We start from the raw sequence: 13574 nt of genomic DNA on the forward strand, positions 1-13574 counted from the left end.
GCACATGGCCACCCTTTGAAGAAGATTTATACCAAGTTTTACGAGTTATTTAAACCTAGTAAATAATATTAAGAATCATTAATAAGCTATTTATTTGGGGAGGAGACTTTCACTAAGAAAAAATAAACTAATTCACTAAGACACAAGTAAACAAAACCCAGTTCGGCACCACTCCCAAGTTAATGCCTCCCAGGAAATATTCACGGAATGAATCCCCCTGCATAGCGCTGTAAAGCTACCTCATCAGACGTGCTGATTTCACAGGTCAGGGCACAAAAGGTAGCAGGGGTTTAAAAACACCTTATCCCTTCTCTACTTGCACAAAACACATTACTGATGAGCTGGGAACAGAATGGAGGTCTGCTTTGAGCCCCCCTGCATGACAACACTTCTCCGTTTCTACATAGCTCTTGTAAGGATCTGCGGCAGCCATTTCTGAAATAAATCCATCAGCTCTGAAGCTGTCGGCACTCATTTTATTTACTCCAGTGACCAGAGGCTAGATCAAACCATCCATACATCCACAGGGCAAAGGTTTGATGTGAGCTTGTTAAATTGGAGTCTCCCAGGGAATGAATGACACGAGAGCTGGGTGAATCAAAGTTCTCTTGCCTGGGAAGCACCTCAGTGGTTAAAGGCAGGAAATGTTTCCCAAGTCCTTCCTACTTTGGGTAATTTGTCACTCTCCATGAATACTGCTCCATGTTGAAACATGCCTATACAACTCTCAGTCTGAGAGCAGATCTTCACATCTTTGCTCTCAACTTGTGAGAGTGCAAATGATACATCCACTTGATTGGTTTTCTATAACCCAAAGTCATTATTTTCCCCTCTTCGTTTCTGAAAACTTCAGGATGACCTGGCAATATAAGCCAGCCAGCCTCCCAAGCTGAAGTTATTGGCAATAGCTTCCATTCTCACCCCATTCTTGTAAAAGCTGGGAAGTTAAAAATTACATTTCTAGACTTCTTAGAAGCTAGGGTTCTGGATGCAATATACATTCTGCCAATGAGATGCCTCTGCTGGCAACATAGGTCGTTAGAACCTCAGTAACTGGATTCCACATGCCAATGTCCAGTCACAGCTTCAAGGATGCAAGACAACTGAGGCTGGGGGGTGGGCAGGGAGGGAGAGCAGTTGTACTTCTTGGCCTCTGGATTGCAGCTATGATAGTTTAACCTCGAAATCAATTGTCCACATGGTTTCTGCTCCTCCAGCACTTTCAATAATTTTGTAAACACCTAACTCTCTATACGAAATCATTCTCTTTAAAATATCTCAAGTGCACTGAAAACTGGCAAAGCCATCTCTCTGGGGTGAAAGCTGCACAAAGACCTGCCCCCTACTGCTAATGTTATGGGAACACAAAAACAATGAACACTAAGGAAATTCATGGGTCAGTCTACAAGTGAAAGACATGGTAAACACTCTACTGAAGAGAAGAGAAAAGAAGACAGAGGCAGTGGGGGTGGGGGGAGGTAGAGAGGAGGAAGAAGAACATAAAGTGGGGAGGGGGAGAGGGAGGAAGAAAGAAAGAAACCAAATGACTTAATACTCAAACTAATAATTTGCTCAATGCAAATTCTCAATTATTGCCAGTCCATGTTTTCAACTATCTATTCTCAAATATGCTCCTGTCCAAATGTATCTTATTTCTTGATTGGGTGAGGAGAAATCAACCCAAGAAATATTATTAAATTGGATATGCGTCTATATGCCATCTGCCAAATAACAGAAGATGGCGTGTTTGTCATGCGACACAATCTAATACAGGGATAATGAAATGGATTAACCCAGCAGAGTCAATTTGCCACTTTTTTCCTGAACAGAGATAAGCCTGTATAACATACATTTTTTAGCACTTTACAGTGTACAAGTTATATTCATATACCATATCTCATTTGCTCCTAATACACTTCTGTGAAATGGACAGGTAGGAATTATTTTTATTCCTGTATGACCGTCGAAGAAATATACACTCAAGGAGACCCCATGCTATTGAGTTGCAGAGATGTGAGTTAAGCTAAAGTTTTCTGTCCCTTCCCCAATCCTAGGTCCTACCCATTACCCCTTACTGCATCCTAGTTACTCCTGTTTGGAGTAACTAGGATGCAGTTGGTAATGGGTAACTGTTGGTAACTCCTGTTACCAACCATGTGAGACAGGTAGGGCAAGGAACGCCTCCCCTCCCATTTTTACAATGAGTCTTATTGACATCACTTAAGACACTCACGACTGCCTTTTTCTGACTTTCCACTAACTTTAGACACCACTGGACTTCAGAGATACAAGTACAAAAATTTAAAAAAAAAACACATTTTATTCTAGAGAGAATGTTGGGAAAGAGGGGCACAAATGTATGTGATGTTAATAATGGAGGTGACCCTTGGAGAATCATTAGGATGGGTTTATTCCTACAGTGGTGAGCATCTTAGAGGGAGGAATGTAGAACTAAAGGGAAGCGTCAGGTATATGGTTCTTGAGAAAGAAAAAAAATGGCAACAGGAACCAAAAGTTAGATGACGATTCTGCGCAAATGCTATGTTGTTGGAACATGTGGAGTCCAACATGTTCCAACATGCTTTCATTTGATTCTCATCAGAAGATTTTAACTCCAGCTAAAATCCCTTCTAATCCACAGGCAGGGATTAGAGCTAGGTCAAACACCCAGTTCCACTTATCCATAAAGTCTTGGACTGATGACAAAACAACCACATAAAAGCCAGTTTGCTTCCATCGAGTAGAACTGATGGAAATACCGGCAGAGCTGTGGCTGAGCAAGAACTGACAACAATATGGGAACATAACTGGACTCTGTAGAATTTGAAAAAGCAACGGTCACTTTTTAGCAGTGGAAGAGCATATTGTTTCCAAACTACCTAGGTATTTTTAATAGTAGAATTAGTATAACGCTATAGAATAAGTGTTTGTATCCCCACAAAATTCCTATGTTGAAATCCCAACCCCCAAGGTGATGGCATTAGGAGGAGGTGGGGCCTTGGAGAGGTGATTTGATTATGAGGGCAAAGCCCTCATGAATGGGATTAGCGCTCTTATAAAAGAGACCCCACAGAGCTCCCTTGCCCTTTCTGCCCTGCGAGGGCACAGCGAGAAGACACTGTCATGAATCAGGAAGCTGACCCTCACCAAACACGGAATCTGCCAGTGCCTTGACCTTGGACTTCCCAGCCTCCAGAACTGTGAGAAATAAGTTTCTGTTATTTATAAGCCACCCTGTCTGTGGTATTTTGTTAGGGCAGCCTGAATGCACTAAGACATGCCCACAGCTGTCTGAAGCATGGTAACACAGTCCACTTATTTCTCTTGTTTCCAATGTTGACATTTCCTGCTCTCCTGGGGAAGGACAAAGATGTAAGTATTGTCTAAAAACACATTTATGTATTTTTAGACACGTCAGAAACATACCTACAAGTTCCAACAACATTAGAAATATTTTTGTTTGTCTGTTTTTGCATACTCTCAACAGCAATAGTTAAGGAGATGTAAATTTTCAAATATGTAAATTATTGCTGGGTAAAGGTATCCTTGATACAATTTTTGGGTAAACTTGTTTAAGCAATAAAAATGGATTCTTTTTTAAAATTAAGGTTAACAGTCCCTGCAAAGTAACATGCAAAAAGAAGGATATCTTGCTCAAATGTTAGATTGCATTACTAATCCAGGCACAAAAAGACAAATATATAGACCCCGAGGTATTTATCTCCTCTCCAGTGCCAGTCACTAATGGGGCGCTTCTCCTTCGGCCAGGTTTCAAGGCGATAGCTTGGGGGAGGTGTGATGCAGCCAGGAACAAGCCCGGCAGAACCAGCCATGAAAATACTTGGATCCCTATAAATTCTCGCCTTCTACACTCTCCACAGCCAAACATTAAATGAAGTATTCCTTAGATGGTCAGTGGGGGCAGTTGGCACCAAGAATTTTGATCTCCTCAGACCAATATTTCTGCCCACTCCACCTTGTTATACTGGCTTCTTTGACAAAGATTCAGAATGAGGTCTTAGGCCAAGGCTATAATTGTATTTCGGGTTTAAATCTGCTGCTTCAGGTTAAATTCCCAGAGTACATTAACATACTAGGATTTGGACACATTAACGGGTAACAAGTGACACTTAAGTGTGGGAATGAACACAGTGCATTAGGAACTGATCCGAAAACATGAACCACTCTAGATATTTTAAAAAGAAGAAATTTAACAGGGGAATTGGTTACACAGGTGTTGGAAGCACCTTAGAAGCCAAGGCAGACAAGGTTAAGTTACTCAGAGATTAACTGCTACCCTGGGCGAGAGGAGCAGAAACACTCTTGGGGCCAAGGTTCCATGCTGCATGTTTCTGGCTGTCCTTGTAGCCTGGCTGCATGTGCAGGAGCCCAGGAGCCTGCTGCTGAAAGCCCTGCTGCCCAGACACACGCTTTCACCCCACCCCTGTGGCCAAAGCCAACAATACTGTTACCTCTCCTGAACTGTTGGAAATCAGCCCCTCCCTACCTCCCAATCCCCTAATAGTGCCTTTCGTTAGCAGAACCTAATGGAAAGCCCACTGACAATGGGATGTGAGAAATACAGTCTGAGTGCTGGGACCTAGCAGTGCACAGGACAGCTGAGAGCAAACAGGCCAATAACAGCACACAAGGTTTTTAAAATACAGCAGAAGAGAGACCCTTTAAAAATGAGTTGGGGATAAAAGCTGAAAACAATCGTAAAGTATTTAAAGCTAAAATGTGAAGCCCCTGTATATTTCTTTCCAAAACTTTGGCAACATCTCCAGATGTAGTTTTTACATATTGGAATATTTTTATTCTTGAAACTGCAGTCTGAACACACATATATCTCATCATTGTTTCAATTTTTAAATATCAGTTTATTAAAAGCTGTATAGCATTAGTCCTCTATCTATGCATTGCCCCCTTCCACCCTTCAATCTTCCAGGTAAACACAAAGTTCTTCTGAGAGCATCTTAATGGCTCTGTCTTGAGTTAACTATTTCATCATAATTTTTGAGCTTACAAAAACATAAAGCATCACATTGTATAAATACTTTACAAATTAAATGTAAACTTATATTCTTCTTTCTTTATTAAGAGTACATAAAATTGCAAAAGACACTTTTCATTTATATATGCAGAACTGTAATAGTCAACTCACTAGAAATTGAGTCTATAATCGCAGTAACAGACAGATAACAAGAGTGCTCCTGGCACGTAGGTGCTTAATGCTCTGCTGGTCAACAGAAAACAAAACCAAAAAACTTCATAATCAACTAAATTCCTATTGTGAACCCTTAAAAAAAAATAAACTAATTGTCACTGAATAATACATGCAATGATTTCTGAAAATAGAGGTTGCTCTGACTTTTTGAGTATTTTTTTCTTACAAATAAGCTAAATATTTGTACAATCTTATAAGGAGGATACTTGGTCAGTATCTTGAGCTGCTAATTCTTAGCAGTTTGAGAGAAATAACTATTAATATACAGAATTCAAAATCTAAGTCCCTCTTTTTTATGAATTGAGCTTTAGATTCTGTTTTTGGAAGTGCTTGCCATACATTGTCCAAATTTCCAGATCAGAAACTTTTCAATTAGTTGTGAATCAACTGATTTGCACATTATAGACCTGAGATAAGCATTTTGTGACTCAATTAACTTGTCTCATCACCAATAACTCCTTAAAATGCTAATTATTGCTAATTATTGTGCATTTTGAAATCACAAGATCCATTTTTGGTGAACAGGGCTGCCTATAGTCAATGTTGATATTGGCGATGAAGTGAAAAGTTGCAATCCACACCTAGTTTGTGCATCAAGATTAAACGAAACTATAAAGGAAAAACACAGGAGGCTCTGAGGCAAATGACAGACACACAAGGAAAAGACTAGGCAATTGATCACAGCTAATAAGGTAAGATGGAATAAGCAGGTTACACACTTCATTTGCTTTCCACTCATCATTCACACAGTACAGACTAGACCATGAAACCAAAGGATAGGGTTTCCAAGTAATTTATACCTTTATAGATTGGCAATATAGGAACTAAAGAATTGAACAGTTAGGCAATTATGCCCCTCATGTCTTTTAATCAAAGCAGGGGGATGGCATTAATGAGTTGGGGAGACAATACGATAGGGAAGGGAACAAAAATTAATTGACCTCATTCTATGTGAGGGACCTGGACCAGGCATTCTGCATACATGATCCCACTGAATTATCCCCAAAACCTTGAGTAGAGTTATTATCCCCATTTTACAGGTAAGGACACTGAGCTTCAGAGAGGTTAAATTACTTGTCTACAGGGTACTAATAACAGAACTGTGATTAGAACCCAGGCCTGCATGTCTCAGGGCTCTTGCTTTTCCCTATGTTATGGATACCCTTGACAGGTACAATTTGTGGCAGGTGAGGATGAGGTTACTCAAGTAGGAACCAGCAGAATCCAAGTGCTGACTGCTCAAGGATAGTAATAATTTTCATTTCTCAGAGGTGAAAACCAATCTTACAACATAGATTTTGATTGCCTGACCTTGGTGGAGTGTTTCAGAGGACAAGCAATGGGTCTGACTGTACCTATGGTCTGACTGATACCCCTCCACACCATGTTCCTTTTACTTCAACAACCCTTTGTACACACACGACATGAATTTAAGTCGTAGCTTCTGCCTGAAAAGTACTTCAACCAGTAAATGGAAAAGTTGAAGCTATTCATCTCTCCCCCATCTCTTGCCTTGATTACCTTCCCTAGGCCTGAGATGGATATTGTCAAGCAAGACACCCTTAACAGCCCCCTAAGCTTTACTATTAGACAAGTTTCTTCCTGACTATATGCCCTTTAAATTTCCCTTTTCGTAGGGTGTTTACTCTAGAAAACTTGCAATTGTGAATTCTTTTTCTTCCTCTTTGAGATGGAGGTGTGCTATAATCCAGGAATATCTTTCTCAAGGGCCTGGGAGCTATCCCTTCAAAATGCAGTCATTAAAAAAGATAACCACCCCAACCTCCTAGTTTTTGTGGGAGGGTAGGAACTTGACATCAAGAAGCACCAATTAGCAAACACAGATGTCCTAAATCACATTAGTTAACCTCCTCCCATCCCAGAAGTCCTCCAGTACTTTTCCACTAGCTCATTCTAGTGCTTAAATTCGCCACCGTTTCTTTCAGTGAAGTTAGGCTCAGTATCTCTGCCCTATTACAATAGTCTTGAATAAAGATTTCCTTGCCTGTTTAGCTGATCTAGTGCAATTCTTCTTTTATGCAAGCAAGTCTCAGATCAAGAACTGGACAATTCAAAAGGTTCTATTAAGTAAATTTTTAAGACAAATTACCAATCATAAAAGTATTTGAAATACATATAACAAACAAAAGGTTAATATCTACTATATAAAGAAATTTAACATATTAAAAGAGGTACAGGGCTTCCCTGGTGGCGCAGTGGTTGAGAGTCCGCCTGCCGATGCAGGGGACACGGGTTCGTGCCCCAGTCCGGGAAGATCCCACATGCCGTGGAGCGGCTAGGCCCATGAGCCATGGCTGCTGAGCCTGCGCGTCCAGAGCCTGTGCTCCGCAACGGGAGAGACCACAACAGTGACAGGCCCGCGTACCGCAAAAAAATAAATAAATAAAAATAAATAAATAAATAAAATAGATAAACAGCAAGGACCTACTGTATAGCACAGGGAACTATACTCAATATTCTGTAATAATCTATAAGGGAAAAGAATCTGAAAAAGAATATATATATATATATATATATATATATATATATTCAGTTATATAATATATATAACTGAATCACTGTGCTGTACACCTGAAACTAAGATGACATTGTAGATCAACTATACTTCAATAAAATAAAAAAAGAAAGAATAAGTATTAAAAAAAAGGTACAAGGATGCCTCCTGTACCACTGTGTAAAAACTGTAAACAACTTAAATGTCCATCAATAAAGCCACAGTAAAATAAAATTCATCTGTAGATTAAGATACAACACAGCCATTAAAACTGATGTCTTGTGTGAGAAGTTGCCATGTCACACTCTGAGTAAATAAGCAGCCCCATTTGTGGAAAAGTCACATAAATCAATCCATACCTACGTATGCATGGAGAGATGACTATAAGGAAATAACACCAAAATGTTAGCAGTGGCTATGTCTGGGTGATAGTTTTGGGAAGTTTTTACTGTCTTTCTTTTGTACGTGACTATATTATTTGAAAATGTTAAACAATGAGCATGCATCATTTTTGCCAACACAATAAAAATATTTTAAACATAGTATATTCTAAAAAAAGAATATATATTCTAAAACCAATTTTATCATATATACTTATGCATAGAAAAAAGGTGCTTTAACCAAGTGTTGACAGTTATCTATCACTAAAATGATTACTAGTTTTTACTTTTTCTATATTGTTTGCCTTCATATATAGTACTTTTAAAATCAAAAGAAGCTATTGCACTAGAAAGCAAACAGGAAAAAAACAAAACTCTTCATCACCAGCATCAAGGCATTCCTCCTTCCCTCATACCCTAGTACTTTACAGATTAGATATGTTTAATCAATTTATGATTGATTGGCTTGCCTTACTGACTCCAATTCCTTCAGTTGTCTTAACTTTGAACATGGCAACCAAGTACACTTTCCAGCCTTGCCAGCTTATCACCAGGAAGACATTTTATCAATGAAAGTAGTAATCTGTATGAGTCGTGAGACACTCTCCCTGACACCCTCCATGAAAAAAAATAATTAGCCATTACATGCATATGATATCCGGAAAAGCAAAATCTAAATCTATAGTTTCAATTCCACTTTCAGTTCTCTCTTGTCCTAGTCCCACTGGGTCTTTAGGAGGAGTTATGGGCTCCTTGCTCAGGGCTCTGGTCCACCTATTATGAGCCTCCCACCTCTGAGGATCCCCCTGGACAGAACGGGAAGGGAAGAAGTAGAGGAGGGTTTACAGGAGTCTGAAACATTCATTTCCACTCTGCTTTGTCTCTTTAGTGAAGGCTTTTCAGAGTGAGACAGAAAGAGAGACAGAGAGACAGAGAGAGAGAGAAAGAGACAGAGAGACAGAGAGAGAGAGAGAGCTCTCTGCAGAATGGAGACAGGACATCCTCAGGGAAGCCATGAGGGTAAACACACAGCCAGCGGCCATTTCTCTTTTTGTTCCTAACTAGAAGGGTAACTTCATTTCCTACTACTGTTTTTTAGAAGGCACTATTTAAAATTCAGAAGTCAGGAAGGGCCTTTTAATGCTAAGGGTGGCACTTGTGATGCCAAAATCCATAAGCAAAACAACTTTTTTCTTTCTTTCTGTTCTCTGCCTCTCACTACTCTTTAGATTTCTCAGATAAGTTTGGGTGATTTTTTTTTTTTTTTCCCTGAGAGTCATCAGTCACAGATGTTTCTGAAGAAAGAAAAAAAAAAACAGAAAACAAATTGCCATATAGTATCCAACCATTAGGAGGGGGTTTTCTTTTGGCCCTTTTCCTTGAATATGTCCACTCAACTGAGGGATGAAAATGTAAATACAAAACCAGAAAGCTGTGTGAGCTGAGGGAAGCAGTTGAATGTGAAGGAACTATCCTCCTCATGTGTCACCTACCAAGAGAATCCAGGCGGACAACTCCGATTATCAAGCAAGTGGTCACCTGAGATAGAAAACGTTAATGGCATTTCACATTCTTAGGGAGGATAGCCTAGAGTCACTAGCTGGAGTGAGAAGGCAGAGTTTGAGGCCATTATCACCACAAGGGATGATGGGAAAGCACCATGAAGAGATGCCCTGTGTCTTCAAACTCAGTTTTCTACCCTGATTCAATCACACATGGACTTCAGCAAGATGGACTGAAGGACTTTTCTTGGAAATGTAAATGGATTAAGGTAAACCCTCAGGCTAAGGCCTAAAAAGACACACTGAGATACGAACCACATATGTGAGGAGCAATCAAGACCTTACTCTTCACCCTGTCCTCATAGAGTTATTGAATGCAGCAAGTCCTGGTGTGGCTTGTGGGATTCCATTTCAGAGTCCTTGCATGACTCCATTCTAATTCCCCACTTCTGTGCCCTGCAGAGGCTTTCTAAATATACTTAGATTGTCACACCTGTACTCAGTGTATGTTATCATGCCATCAGGAGAAGAAGCAAGAAACAGCATGGCATTTTCCATCAAAGCCCAGCAGCACAGTGTGGCAGGGCAGCTATTTTTGCCTTTCAGGGGGAAAAAAATCATTACAGTGGGCAGGCACTCCATCTACAACCTAATGCCCTGCTTCGTTAGAAATCCTTGCACGATGCATCACTGCAAAAACAAACGAGCACAGATTCCTCACCACTGTCTCCGTGGAATTTTATCTTTGACTTCTTGATGCTTATTCCCCAGGAAGAGAGACCAAAAACCCCACACCGTAATTTCATCCAGAAGGAAATGAATCCTTTTGAAAGATAAGTAAAGACATCATCTTAATTTTAATCCGAAAGGCATCTTTGTTTGTGAAACGAACTCTATTAGTATTAAAACACAGTCTAGCCAGTGCACACCTCCTTTCAAATAGTAGTGATAGACACTTCAGCATATCTTCTTAAATGGGTTTTATACTTCTGTCATTAAGTTATTCCAGGTTTAAATGATGACATAAAAATTGTGCCAGGGCCTAAACATTATAAAATCACTTCTTCCCATTCTTTAAAGGTAATCAAAGCTATTTTCTTCTCTATCGAAGCAATTCACATTAATAGTCCGGGCACTGTGTCCTGCTATCTCTGACACTGAGAGACTGTTCATAATAGAAATAACTATAAAAACAATTACACTAAGTGATTTTCACATTGAAATAGAGCCTTGTACAGTGTTCATATAGTACAGGAATCGTTTTCAAAAAGAGGTTCCAGGGCTTCCCTGGTGGCGCAGTGGTTGAGAGTCTGCCTGCCAATGCAGGCGACACGGGTTCCAGCCCTGGTCTGGGAAGATCCCACATGCCGCGGAGCAACTGGGCCCGTGAGCCACAGCTACTGAGCCTGAGCGTCTGGAGCCTGTGCTCCGCAACAAGAGAGGCCGCGATAGTGAGAGGCCCACACATCGCGATGAAGAGTGGCCCTGCTTGCCGCAATGAGAGAAAGCCCTCGCACAGAAATGAAGACCCAACACAGCAAAAATAAATAAATAAAATTTAAAGAGAGGTTCCAAAATACTCATAAAGGGTGACAGGGAATTAGCTTAATGCTGTGGATTGATAGGCTATCAACGAAATAACACACATTTTTCATGAAAACGGCTAAATCACTATTTACTTGATGAACTGCAATGTAATGGCTCTGAAGGAGTCATTTCGCTGTATTGGCTAAATAATGTGTGTTTACCAAAACTGGGTAATTATACAGTCATCATATAAAGCACTGTCTGTGCCTGCCAAGGAACGAGATGAACCTGCTACAGGGTGAGACCTTGAAATTTGGCTACCGTTATTTCTAATTCTGGCACTGCAGCCAGGAATGGATAAACTGTATCCTGAGGAAAAGCAAACGAAAGAAAAGAATATCCCTGTCATTTAATACTCTTCAGGAGCAAAAAAAGTCTACCAGTTAAATCTGTGACTCCAATAAATTATTTTACTGAGAAAGAACCGAAGGATGCCATCTTCCTTTGCAATATGTGAACCATATTAATAATAATGGAAGTTACCCACATGACTTGAGGAGGAAAATATAACATTAAAATCAATCAATTTTGTTGAAAACGAGAATTTTTTCATTAAAATGTATTGGAAAGCCTAAAGGTAAATCACATCTCAATTTATACAGAAGATGGATTTCCTACACAGTAATAGAGAAAGCAAATAACATATGAGAAAAAGAGAAAACTGCCGATATTTGACCATTTCTGACTTACAAAAACAGTAATTTTATATGGTTCAACTTAATATCGTACATGCGTCCCAAACTTTTACTTTCAGATAAGTGGATGTTTTCATTTATTTAAATCAACAGATAGAAAAAAGAAAAAAGTACAAAGTAATGTTTTTAAAGCATTTTTATAAAAACAAATGTTTCAGAGAGAATAGAAAAAAATGCCTAAGATATGAATCTTGGTGAAATCTCTATTTAGGAAACACAGAAGCGAGAAAGGTAAGAGTATCAGCCTAGGGTTCCCCAAATGAGGATCAGGCACTGGTGCTAAGAGCTAAAGAAAACAGTACTAAGCAAATGTCACTGGACTTGAAGATTTAGAGACCATTGATGGCCTTGATTTTTAAAGAACCTAACTGGCTTTTTGACTTGTATCACCAATTAGATGAAAAAATTCTTGAAGGTGAGAAACTTGTAATTATTTGAATCGCTCATCTAGATCAGTAAGTGTTTTGAACTAAAACACTAATCTAAAAAAAATCTTAAAAAATGATACTAAGGAACTTATTTACAAAACAGATTCACAGGCATAGAAAACAAATTTATGGTTCCCAAAGGGGAATGGGGAAGGGATAAATTAGGAGTTTGGGATTAAAATATAGACACTACTATATATAAAATAGATAACCAACAAGGACTTACTGTATAGCACAGAGAACTATACTCAATGTCTGTAATAACCTATAGTGGACAGAATCTAAAAAAGAATATATATATAAATATATATATCTGAATCACTTTGCTGTACACCTGAAACTAACACAACATTGTATATCACCTATATTTCAATTAAAAATTTTTAAAAAATAAGTGTTATGGTTGACCAATTAGAGAAAGTACTGTCTTTTTAAATTCAGTATTCACAGAGTGAATCCCAAAGACTACTGGGGAGGGAATCTTACAACCTTTCTTTCACTGCAGATTAAAGTAAGTTATCATCAGAGGTTTTAGAGAATGAATGCAGTTTTTTTCCCTAGTGTTTACCCCAACAATATGGTCAAGTCCCCACACTTTGCAATCTGAGAACCAAGCTCAATGCAATTTGATATTCAATTATATAATACGCGAGGAAAAGGTGTAGAAATAGGACAAAACGTACTATAAAGTTGTACTCAGCACCAAATGCAAAATAACAACTACAGATTTCAATACTGTCCCTAACGTGAGACAGTTTTCCTACCTTTGTGCCTGAAAACTAATATTCTCCTACAGTTAAGAATTTATAATACTGATCTATTAGTATGAACCAATCACAGCAAGCATGTTATTTTGTAACTGATAGTTTAAAAAAAACAGGTAATAAAATTGGAAAAAATATTTAACTCTAAAGATGCTGAGACCTAAATGTGATATGTGTGCCAAATAAAACTGTCATCTACAAATAGCTCTGATGAAGGATCTTCCTACAGAAAGGGTTTATAGATACAGAAAGAACATAGATAGTTCCACATGATCTTCTGGTGGCCCCATCTTCACTGATTATGTTTTTATCTTTGTTTTTGCTCCTGCCCTCTTCCTCCTACAACATAAGATGTCATTCTAAGTGATTAGAGAGCAGAAAACACAAACAGAACTGATTGCCCTGAAGTCAATTTCTACTGAAAATTACTTCTCAAGTCCAAAGAATTTCTTTTCATTTTGGGGATAATTCCCAGT

At 38.9% G+C, this 13574-nt stretch overlaps 1 protein-coding gene across 1 annotated transcript in view; it reads right to left on the minus strand.

Annotated features, from left to right (window-relative positions):
• LHFPL3 (LHFPL tetraspan subfamily member 3) overlaps positions 1-13574 on the minus strand; it is a gene marked incomplete at both ends in the record, with an annotated part of 354501 nt that overhangs the window by 216180 nt on the left and 124747 nt on the right. The window lies entirely within an intron of this gene.

The sequence above is a fragment of the Leucopleurus acutus genome (genome assembly GCF_964270905.1).
Source record: "Leucopleurus acutus genome assembly, chromosome: 9".
NCBI lineage: Eukaryota > Metazoa > Chordata > Mammalia > Artiodactyla > Delphinidae > Leucopleurus > Leucopleurus acutus.